We start from the raw sequence: 12,180 nt of genomic DNA, 5'->3' as shown, positions 1-12,180 counted from the left end.
GACCTGCTGGAGCCTGGGAAATATATCTTGGCAGATGAAGGATTCACCACCAAGGGGAATTTTTTTCCCAGAGCAATACTTATTATAAATGGATTTAAAAGAACCCCAGGGTGTACCGACTATTCATCGAATAAACAGACAAGAGTTTGTATCTAACAATTCTACTTTACAGTAAAAGAAAACTCACATTTGCGTATCTTAGGTAATTGTGTGCACATAAAGCGAAAAAGAGAATCATTTGCCACTGTGATATTTTTTACTACCAAACATGGTAAATTTGTGTAAGCAAGCCTTTTTTTTGTTCAACATAACTTCAATCCGCACTCAGATCACTCTTGATAAGTATAACAAATCAGTCATGTCGCTGCCATGTGTTCCAGCGGGATTTTGCTCGTGGTGGTCTAAAGATCTGATTGATATGCGTGTTTGGATCCAGGGCCAACTTTAAACTGTTTAAAAGTTGTGTAAAAGATCTTTGTCATCATCGCATTTGATTCATGCAATTTATCAATTAGATTGCCAAAGGCCAGTCTGATGACTCACTCTGCCCGATGAGACATGCTTCACAGAGTCAACTGAAGAGTGAGATGAAGCCAAACTTACTTCAACAGAAGACATTTCTGACAGGTCTGGTTCATTTACAATTGAAAAATGTTACCTGGAAACAAAACAACACTAGGATTGGTAGTAATAGTAAATCTGCTAGCTAGTTAGTATCTATTAGACAGCAAGCATGTTCTAAGAATTTGGTGTAATATTTTAAAAATAAGTACTGAAATACTATTTTCTTGTAAAATGTACTCTTTTTTTCTTTTATTTATATTTAACTGCTACTTTTGAGACCACAAGGTATTGTAAAAATAAAAATTAAATTGAATGAAAAGAAATCTGTGTTAAGGGAAAACATTTCCAAAATCGTATAAATAAAATAAAAAATAAATAACAATAATTAGGGGAAGCACAGATTTTTTTCTCCATACTCTACTATAGTCCTCCCATGATCCCATGTTTTTTAATCTTTTGGCCTTAATGACACACCCATTTTTTCTTTTGTTTTTGCCTGAAAGACACTGTCTCAATGACTAAGTCTGTATTAAGTAATATGAAGCACTGCATTAAGATCTGATGTACGGACTCCAGCCTAACAATTATAACGTCCTGCACGTTTTCAGAGATAAAGAACTACAAAATATCTCCTTGTTGTTTACGTCTGAGGGAAAGGCAATCAATACAACCAGAATGGTTCTAGAATACCCGAAGGCTAAAACCATCATAACGCATGTTTTGTAACAGTCGGTTTTGCAAGACGTATTTGATATCTAAAAGCTTGTTTTGCTCTGAATGATTGCTTCAAAAGTGGTGCTATAGTGTTTGCAGCTGTTATTCAGTATTCAGCCAAAGACTATACACCATCAATTCTTTGCTGCAAACAGTCCATTTATATTACTTTGTTGCATCAGACTAAAAACCTCAGTCCTTTTGGCTCAAGGGTGCAATGGCATTAGAGGGCAAGAACAGGTAGACACGCACCGATATTGTGATGGGATGCAGCTGAAACGTGGGATACCATAACAAAATGTAACGTAACAACATAAAACATAAAACAACCATGCTGACAGTATCGGAATCGTGACCGAGGACAATTCCTGAACACTATAATTTAAAACACAAGGACATGTACACTTGTTAGTGCACTAACACATATTCATTGAGGTGCAAAGCAAGTAATCCTGTACCTTGGAGGCTTTTCGTCCTTTGTATCGCAGTAAAGATAACCTTGCATGCAACCCGCATGCTGTGCAAATAGACGCAGCGTTCACGTTTCTCTTCTTGCTAATTGGTCTCAGCTGCAGATGCTATCATACAAGATGTTCCGTTGTCAACAACTGGGGCTGAATATTAATGAAACTAAATAAAGTGTAGGGCTAATTTGAAATGTTATCATACGCAACGTAGTATAGTATATTAATAAATTTGCATTTTTGCACAGTATGTGAGTCCTGCAGTAATTGGCTTGTTCTCTGAGGAAGTATTTGCTTATCATTGCAGTAAAACAGGTTGCTTACAGCACAAATTTTTTTTTTTCCTCTGACAAGGTAAAATGAATTTCTCGACTAAGGAAGATTGCCGTCATGTTTTGAGATGTCTCAATGTTTGTTAAGGATTATAATTTAAATTTATAGTTCACCCAAAAATGAAAAATTTCACCCTCATGTTTTTGCAAAGCTGTATGCCTTTCTTTCTTCTGTGGAACATAAATTATATTCTGATGAACGCTGGTAACTAGACGGTTTCAGTTCTTATTGTCTTCCATTATGAAAAAAAACGAAACAAATGAACTGTTTGGTAGCACATTTCACTGAATATCTTCTATTACATTTAATCGAAAACAAAAAGTCATACAGTTTCGGGTTGGTAAACCATGACAGAATTTTCGAAAGCCAGGTCTTTAAAAAAAAAACCCACATGGACATTTCCTCGTTTACAGCCCTGAAAAATAGAAACAGTAATTCTTTAAACGCAAAACATTGATCCAGCTGTGGAGAAATTCCCATTTGGAATACTTGATTCTGATTGGACTGTCTTAGCATTCAGTCATCAAATATCTCTTAATTAAGAATTTCCACACTGATACTGCTGATTTACAGTCTTTCATTTTTTTATGCATTTGTGACTGTGAATGCGCATAGCATTACAAATAATTTACTGGTATTTGCAATTACTAATGGCAGTAGAATACATAATTTGTCTTATCATAGAAATACCTCTCTCTTTCTGGAAGTGTTAGAAATGATATTTGGCATGCATTTATAAACTGTTACCATTAAACTGCAAATGGTGTCATCTTACACTCAAAGGCTCAAATTTGTTATACATTGCTCTGGTCTGAAGCGATATCATACAGATCTGAATGTTTTGTTTCAGTTCCAGCTGTGATGATGCATGACATTATTATTAACATCGCCTAAAGGAAACTAAAGATCCGAATGTCCAGTGGAAGCCAGGCAACATAGCCTCTGCATTTGTGAAACACGGGAAGAAGTATTAAAGTATTTAAATGATTTCAATGAAACACATTAACATATAATGTGTTGCTATGGCTGCTAAAGTGTTTTTTTTTATTGTTGTTGTTTTTTATCAGTATAAGAAAATAATGCCAGGGCTTGGTCAAATAATTATAAGAAAGAAAGGGAAAAACAACATTAAATCCTACACAATAAGACTTTTTTTCTCAGCAGACAAACTCCATACATGGAGAGAAATACGTATCAACACATTAAAGTTATTTTTGTAAACTGAAACTAAACCCTTATGAAGTCAGACACATTAAAAGCTCATTAAAACTAGATATCTTAACATATTCCCATTAGACTCGAATCAAGCACAATTACTTAAGCATAACAAATTAAACTTGCTATGCTATGAAGGTCTTGCTAAGGAATATATTGTATTCAATAAGTACGGTAAGTTGGATAACTAGTAGGATCAAACTATCTACTTAAGGATGTCACTAAAGTAAACGCATGCAAGATGCCACAATATTCTGCCTCAGCCTTTTTAGCAGCTTCGTACCAAAGAGGGTATTACTTAAATAATTCATGGTCACCAAGAATAGTTGAACGATGCATCTTCACGGTCGTTATTCAAATGTGTTTAAGCAATCGTCTGAATATCAATCAACCAGATTCCATTTTCAATGTGTCTGTCAAAGCAATCTTACTAAGGCCATTCTTCAAAAACACAACATAAATACAAAAATATCTTTAGAGGATTTTAAAACTTGGACAGCAAGCGCACAGTATGCAAATCATGCATTGTTGAAATGCTAAATTATAATATATGTCCTTATGCATTTGCAGTCTTGTGTAATTCATCTCCGTTATTATCACTCTTCTCAGAAAATGTATAATTTATCATCCAAGCAAGACCCTAAACATTTTTCATTTTGTGTTGCAAGGAGGTTTATCAGATATTTTATGCATAAAATAATCCTTTATATCTCATTTGGCTATTTCTTTACATTCGAGTGTCATAGCAAAAGTGTAGTGAGCAAAACTAATGAACAAGTGCACACTGTGTCTTTGATTTTTAATGAAAACTTCATGTTCCATTTGCAGGTTTCAAATAGGTTGAGTGGAAAATAGGTGCTAGAGGAATGGAGTTGGATCTGTCATTTCTCTTTCCCATCCCATGGCATCGAGATTATCTAGTAATATTAATTGAAATATCATAATGAATGGTGAAAACAGCAGGGAACTCACTGAATTTATTCGTTCAGTCGCACACATACAACTTGAATCCTACTTAACCCATAGGAAAGTGGCTTCTAAATGCTAATGTGGCACTCATCTTCCATTTTCACCTGTAATTTAGCATCTCATGCACATCTAAACTGTCTCTTAATTCAAAACGTGAGGTATCGCTTGCGGTTTCTAGCTAAAAAGCCTATTTAATAGCTGCTTCACACTGGGAAAATCAACACAACCGTGTGTGCCGCTTTTGGGGCATGTTGTCACAAATAGTCATTTTTATTTTTCTGAGGAATAGTAGTGGTCGAAAAGAAATGTTCAATCTGCAGCATCCAAAAGGACATTTCAAGACATATAAAAGTAAAATGTACAAGATATCTGTAAAAAGATTCTTCTAGTGACACAGAAGGAAAATTCAAGTGTCACGGTGTGGTTGCAGGAAGGAGCGCTCGATCAGAATATCACTCTAAAGAGTTTTTAAAGAGTAGAACCACACGCATACATAGACAAGATCAGACGATTTAACATCGGACAAACAGGAACTTATATAGTACAAAGTAAACGACATAATTAACTGAACACACCTGAACACGATGAGACAATTAACTGAAGACAGAAAGTAGGACACACAGAGCACATGGTACATGAAAAAACAACAACAAAGAGTAAAACACGTGACAGCATTTGGAAATATGCCCTACACCAAAACTGATAGTGTTAAGAAATGCAAAACTAATATACAGAGGAATTTGTTCATGCAATCGTGCCAATCAACAACCTTTTACACCGATTTGAAACTGCACCAAGGTACATTTATGCCATGTGACCAGGTAGGAAAGGCTATTAATCTATTTGCATAATGCATTTCTGAATGCATTACATATTACACACACACACACACACATATAACATCTCTGCTCTTTACTGTTACTCTCTGGTGGTTTGAATAATTAAATAATGAATTAAAATAACAAGTAATCCTTGTTTAAGCCAAAGCTAGTGAGAATCCTTCATCTGACTCATGAAGTTAATACTTACTTCACTTTTTCTTTTCTGGCAATACCACAGATTTTAACCTGAGATGTGAGTGTTCAACAATCAACTTCAAATGTCAAGAGCCTATCTTTCCTCTTCTGCAAATACTCTACGTCATGCATAACCTTCAGTCACATTGTCAAAGTGTGACTCATATGTCTTTCTAAAAGCACTTCTCAATAATCTGCACATTTCCAACCTGCTGTTCGACGCTCCACTTGCCTTTATCTTGATTTTTAAAGACAACAACCCCAAATAGATACCACTGTGCCCACAATAATTTAAAGAAACCTTACAGATGATTTAAAGCGTCTCATGTCAATGGATGTCAAGCAAAAAAATGTTTTGTAGATAACAGATAAAATAGATAATACTTCATTATCTTACTTGTTTTATCTGCTGTTAGACTCTGAGCATGCTTGCCATTCTCCAATAAAAGCGTGAGGTCATTCTCAACCTGCTCCTCTCCCTTATAGTGTTCCACATCATAATCACAAGAAATACCCTACTGAGTGAGCAAAAGTCTGTCGTTTTCAGTTATCATTTCAAGCAAATTCATGTATTATGTTCAGTTTATTACATACATACATACATTCATATATATATAAAGGATTTACTTGCAAAATTTATATATTTTATTTGACTGACGGCCCTGCAAACCTTAGCATTCAAACTCTTACTCACTTCAAGTAATCAGAGTAATGAAGAACACGCTTCAGATGTTTAAACTACAAGCAGATCACGTCAAATATTGATCTGAACGTCATGATTACCCATCCGCTATTCACTTAAACCACATCAAGCTGCTCACAGCGCATTCTAGATTTCAAATCGTGTTTTACCACCATCACAATAAATCCCGTTTAAGCATCAGCTGTGCTCAGACACGTCGAAACGTTCACGACCTGTGATGTGGAGATCAAACGAAAAGTTTGTGTGGTATAAACCGTGGTAAACTGAGCAAGAAGAGACTTTGCTTGATCTCGGAGGTCAACGCTTATGCCGCACATCCAAATTAATTCCAGTACTTGACCTTATAACATGCTGTTTCGTTGGCGCATGAAGGCAATCGAGTCAAATTATTCTGAAAGGAGTGGAGATATTCAATGAGCCAGGAAATCATGGAGCTCAGACGGCTTGGGCCATCCCTACATGGTGGCCAAGGCCTTGGTCCAGTTCACCACTACTGTAATTGACTTCTGAGCTGGAGAAACAGTTGAAACATTTATTTTCTATGTAGAAAGTATTTTCTGTTGACATTTCAGAGTGTTTACTGGGCATACTGAAACAGCAAGGGGAAATTAAACAAACTGATTGTTATCTATGCAGCAGACCTACGTAATCACTTTAAACTGATTTGTTTAGCTATGAGATAGTTTAACAGATTTAAGCTAAGATAAGTAGTTAATAAAACTTGATAGAAACTTTGTGTGTAAACTGCATCACATTCTGATTTTTAATGATTAATGATCTGTAGCAATTTATTGAACAAATGCATAAAAAAACCCACGTAGGCCTAGCTTGGTAAATAACGTCCAAATAATGTCCAAATTATAATTAAACATGGAAACATGGGTCATCAATTGAGAAAGATGCATACTGTAACAGTTCCAGTATTTACCAGCAGGGGCTGACTGAACCACGCTAACCAGTCAAACCTTAATCCTAAATAAATGAATCAATAATCTAAGCAAAAACAAACATTTTCTGGCATTGACAAGTTTGTAGACTCTTAAAGATGTCTTAGGAACGTTACTTTGACAGCCAATGCATTCATTCAGTTACTTTATCATCATTTAAGCAAGCCACTTAACCTATGTTTCCTTCACGCAGAGCAATTAGTCTGCAGTAAGTTGTTTGGAATGCAAAGCATCTGCTAAATGGCATGTAACCAAGTTAAAGAAAAGGTCACAGCTTTTTATAGATTTGTAAGTGGAGTCCCACGTTGATCTATAGTGGCTGAAATATGTAATTCACTTCCTCCTTAGCCGGTTTTAGTTCACATGGGAGGGTAATTTGTCTCGGTGCCGTAGCTACTTTCAAAAGTAATAGATTTATGCTTGTGCCATGGTGACTTGAATTAAAATATGACTGAAGTAACATGAGTGAATGACTGCCTTAACGTGACGTGCCTGACATAAGTAATGTGAAACACAATAATAAATGCAGAGACAATACAATACAATATACATATATATATATGTATATATATGTATATGTATATATAATACCTTTCTGAATTACTTTTTTCTTTACTAGGATTTTTTCTTTAATTTTAAGAATATCTGTAGAATTTTGTCACTAGGTGTAACTCTTAGCACTAAGATTTTTCATGAATACGAACCCTGATGCCAAATCCAGTGATGTGTTCTTCCACAAAAGAGCTAATTAACCCGATACCTGGTAAACACATCTTTATTTCTAGCTGAATGGATTCTGGGCTGTTCATGCGAATGCGATCACAATACGTAGTCCCATTTCATTTTGGTGGAAAAAATAAGTATAGTCAACCAAAAAAGAACTCTGAAGTTCTCTGACAAACACTTTATGAAATGCACCGGAGGGAATATTTTAACGAAATATCCTTCATCCATCTGTGTCTGTTAACAATATGAAAACGGTACTTTGAAATAAACGGATTGGCTCAGATGTATCTCAAAATACCCCTGCCTTGTCTCTGTTTCACCAAGAAAGAAATCAGTTTTTATACATGGTTGATTTTTTTGAGAAGCTTTCAGCAGCAGTCTGTTGAAAACCTAGCGCATAGAATTCTGAGAAAGGCTCATATATGAAAGTCTACACGTGGCCAAAACATTTATGATGCTCTCTCTCATTCCTACAAAAACCAGCAACCTTCACGATCATCATTCCCACATCCTAATAGCACCCTGTCAAATTGATAATACGCAGCAGTCTGTATTCAGACACATTGTGTGCACAAAGATTTGTTTTAAAATAAACTGCAGGGCCTTCCCTCCCAGCTAAGCTCTCCCCAGACCAAATTTTTATCCTTTTTGCACTGCTCCTGTGAGGTGATGCCCCACAGATCTGACTGCAGTTTCCACGCTTTTTATAATTCATTTTCATGAGATTTCAGCATCTTTTGAAAGCTTAGCATACAAAATTGGAAAACTCTGGAAAACTTGAGCCATAAAATACACAACACTCACATGGGGTCCCATTTATTTCAATCAAGATGGGATTTGAGAAGTATTTGAGAAGCATATCTGGTTTTTTAGGAGAAGCAGGAACAGCTGAGATGTGAAGTCACGACAAGAGTGCTTTGTACACATTGCATGTATTGTCCTTCATTTGCGTGACTAAATTTTTTAGAAAACAACAGACCATCCGCAGTACTTTTGATGAAGTTTAAACCTCCTGGGAAACTGATTTTCATGTGTAATGGGAAACTAGGCAGGCAGCAGTTTTCTCATGGGAAGACCATGATGGGCTGCTGTTTTCATCTATGGAGGGGAGAATGAGCAAAAGATTTGGCAGAGTTTGCTTCCTTGTTGTCAGACACATGAAGTCTGCATTCTAAACGTTGTAGGTTTCGAAAAAAGAAAAATTGGAACAATTTTTGATTCAAAAACATAACAATGGATCAAAAAGTACAAAGGTATTACATTCTTCTTCGTAATGTTACTGTGCCACATGCTAAAGGACATTTTTTTTACTTTACTTTCTCTCAAACTACTAAAGGGCAGCTAAAAATGCCAGCACTTTTTTAAAACATATATAATAATAATACTAATAATAATAATTTCAACAATACTAATAATCATATCCATTTTCATCATTTTTAAAAATTGTGACAATCAACTGTATAATGATAATTACCACAAAAAAACATATATTTTACTTGTTTTTGGAGACAAAACATTGTCCGTTTTCTGTTTTTCAGTAACTGTACAATGTAAAAAGATAATATTTGAGTTTAAAAGACCCCTTGATGCGTGGGAAAAATATGCCCCTTATATAAAGTCTCATTGATTTGTTGGGAACGATGTACAATACGGCCCCACTTTGTCTGGTCCAATTTCAATGGAGATTAACTTGTGAAATAAGACCGTATAAAACTGTACCTCCAAAATACGCCTTGTTTATTTACAAAAAGCTTACAACGGAGGAGTTTGTTACAGAATGCTTGCTATGAAGTGGAATGAAATTATTAAAATAAACAGAAAATGCATGCTTTTTCTAAAGTGGGTGTGTTGAATAAGCATTTTCAAATTCTGCACTAGCATTAATGCACTAGCAGCGATGCATTAATGTAATACATAATGTATTAACGTGCAACATATCCTCAATACATCACAACAGACATATGCATATATATCAGATATTCTTGCTGCTCGGATGTTTAATACAATAGCAGGGTCGGTTTCCCCAGGCCAGGGTCAAGCATTCTTCTGCGTAATTGGGATAAATGAGATGCAGTGGCTACCAGCTCATCCGTCTCCCTCCCATGCTGCTCGACCTGATAGAACGTCGATATATGGCCGAATCGAGTCACATAAACGGCAGTGGATTTAAACTCCAGAACAAAACCACTGCCGTCGGGCCTCTCATTGTAGGACAGACGGTAGACGCGACAGAAGCGAAGCCACACACTCTATCTACATTAACGGCACGCTCCCTTGCAATACAAAATTGTGCATTTGATAGATAAGCATTTACATATCTTTACATAGAGCTATACATATATAATTATATATCATAATCAGATGCATAAGACGGATGATCAGATGAATGCTTAACATTCACTAAAGACTATAATCCTACTGCATACGGTTGATGAATTATACATATGCTCAAATCTATTCAAAACAGTAGACAGTAACAAATGAGAGGGATTATGAAAGTGACTTTTAATATTTGATTTAAAGCAATAGTTCACTCAAAATTTCGACATTGCTTAATCACCCCCATGTCATTCCTGTCTCATATTATTTTCTTTCCTCCGTAAAACATAAAAGGGGAAACACTGTCTTATGGGGAAGAGGTTCTGTTTTCCCTCCGTGGATGCTGAAACTGGCAAGAACAAAGAAAGACACTATAAAACTATCATAAATGCAATCCATAATACTCCTGTGCTGTATTCAGATTTCGAGGCACGTGTAGGGAGTCCTATGATTTCTGCAATGCAGAAAACATGGACAGAATTACGCAATTCAGTCAAAAAAAATGAATTTATTGTATTATGTGGAATGTGAAATTTGGTGTTTTCATTGTCTACCATCTCATTCCACATAAACTGCCTCTCTAAAGCTACAGAGTGCACTTCAAGAGCCTTTTACTATTTCATTTGATAAAGTTATTGTTAGATACACAAAGATACTCAAATACAAAATGCGAAAATAAGATGATTACACATACTTTTTGATTATGTAAATAGTTTCAATTTAATTAAAATGGCAATTAAACCATTAAAACAGATCTCAGGAAAAAATTAAATATCAACCTACACTTGATAGCTTTCTTTAGGGAACAAATCAAAATCCCCTTATTAAATCTAATTTCTGCTCATGTTTTTGTCAGTCTTCTACATAATTATTTGACAGAGCCAATGTGTTTGCCATAGTGGCGTCATAGGAAGTGTGAATTAAACTGGAGAGGTCCCACTGAGAGGAAGATTATGAAAAGCTTAAAGGTGATGTACTTTTTTCAGTTTTAAAAAAATCCCAGCTTTACATGCAGAGCATGGCATTTGTTGCATGATTGCTCTAAAATCTATAAGGCTCTGTAAAAGGCTCTATGAAAAATTAATTCTGTCATCATTTACTCGCCCTTATATCGATAATAATTCAAAACCTACATATTTTGAAGGATGTTTTAATTTCTTGTGCCAGTGACAGTCAGGAGGTTGAAAATAATACTGAATTGTTTTTTACTGAACATACAACTTTAAAATGAGAGACAAGAAACGACCGATTTTTGACCTTTGAAATTGTTTTCTACAAAAGGTGACTCTTCTCCCAGTATATCCATCAATGAACCACAATGTTCGACCACCTAAGTTGTTGTTTGTTTATATATTAGGCTATTTTGTTTGTATCACATAAATCAGTACCAACCTACCCGGGTGATCAATCTTCCTCTTCAGAGAATGACTTGCATATCTCCAGCACTCAAATACAATCTTGGGGCTGGAATACTCAATGATCTGGCACAAAAACACCAATACACAACCTTTTACTAATGCACAAGTGCTATTTGTTACCGTGTGACAACAGGAAGCTAAATAAAACCCTTAAACTTTCAGTTGTAATACATCATCCCAATTCTTATCCCAAAAGGCCCATAAGAGTTTGTTCTCATTTTAATGACTTTGACAACTCATTAATTAACTTAAAAACAAGAGAGAGGTCACGGGATAAACATCTCCATGAGAGCTGAACTACTCACAAGAGCCTATCTGTCACAGAAATACTCAAAGTTAAGCCCTGTTTAGAATGCAAGACATCTTGGATGAGCCTCGGGCAGCCAATAAAACAGATTTTATCATCTACTCCTTTATCTCTGCCCATATCTGTGAAAAACAATCTCCGCTGGCACTTCACACCACGGGTCTTTTACTCACAGGAAATGAAAAAGGGCAGAGACGGTGTTAAACAATGTGACCCATTCACCTCTCATTACGAGCCACTCCATAAACAGTGCATAATATCACATGCAAACAACCAGAGACGTGCATAATGGTTTTCTCAGAATGTCTTTCGCTAAATTTGCATTCTATACATAATACAACTTTCCGCGTTTCATCTAAAATACGTTAGCCTTTGCCAATAAGCCATATTTTACATCTGAACAGAGCTGAAACCATCTCTGCCGGCTAATGCTAATCTAATTTATAAGTTAGCGAACAAAAAATGTGCTGTTGGCAATCAGTCTA

This window comes from Puntigrus tetrazona, chromosome 6 (assembly GCF_018831695.1).
Source record: "Puntigrus tetrazona isolate hp1 chromosome 6, ASM1883169v1, whole genome shotgun sequence".
NCBI lineage: Eukaryota > Metazoa > Chordata > Actinopteri > Cypriniformes > Cyprinidae > Puntigrus > Puntigrus tetrazona.
The sequence above is the reverse complement of the archived record's forward strand: the minus strand, read 5'-3'. Positions refer to the sequence as shown.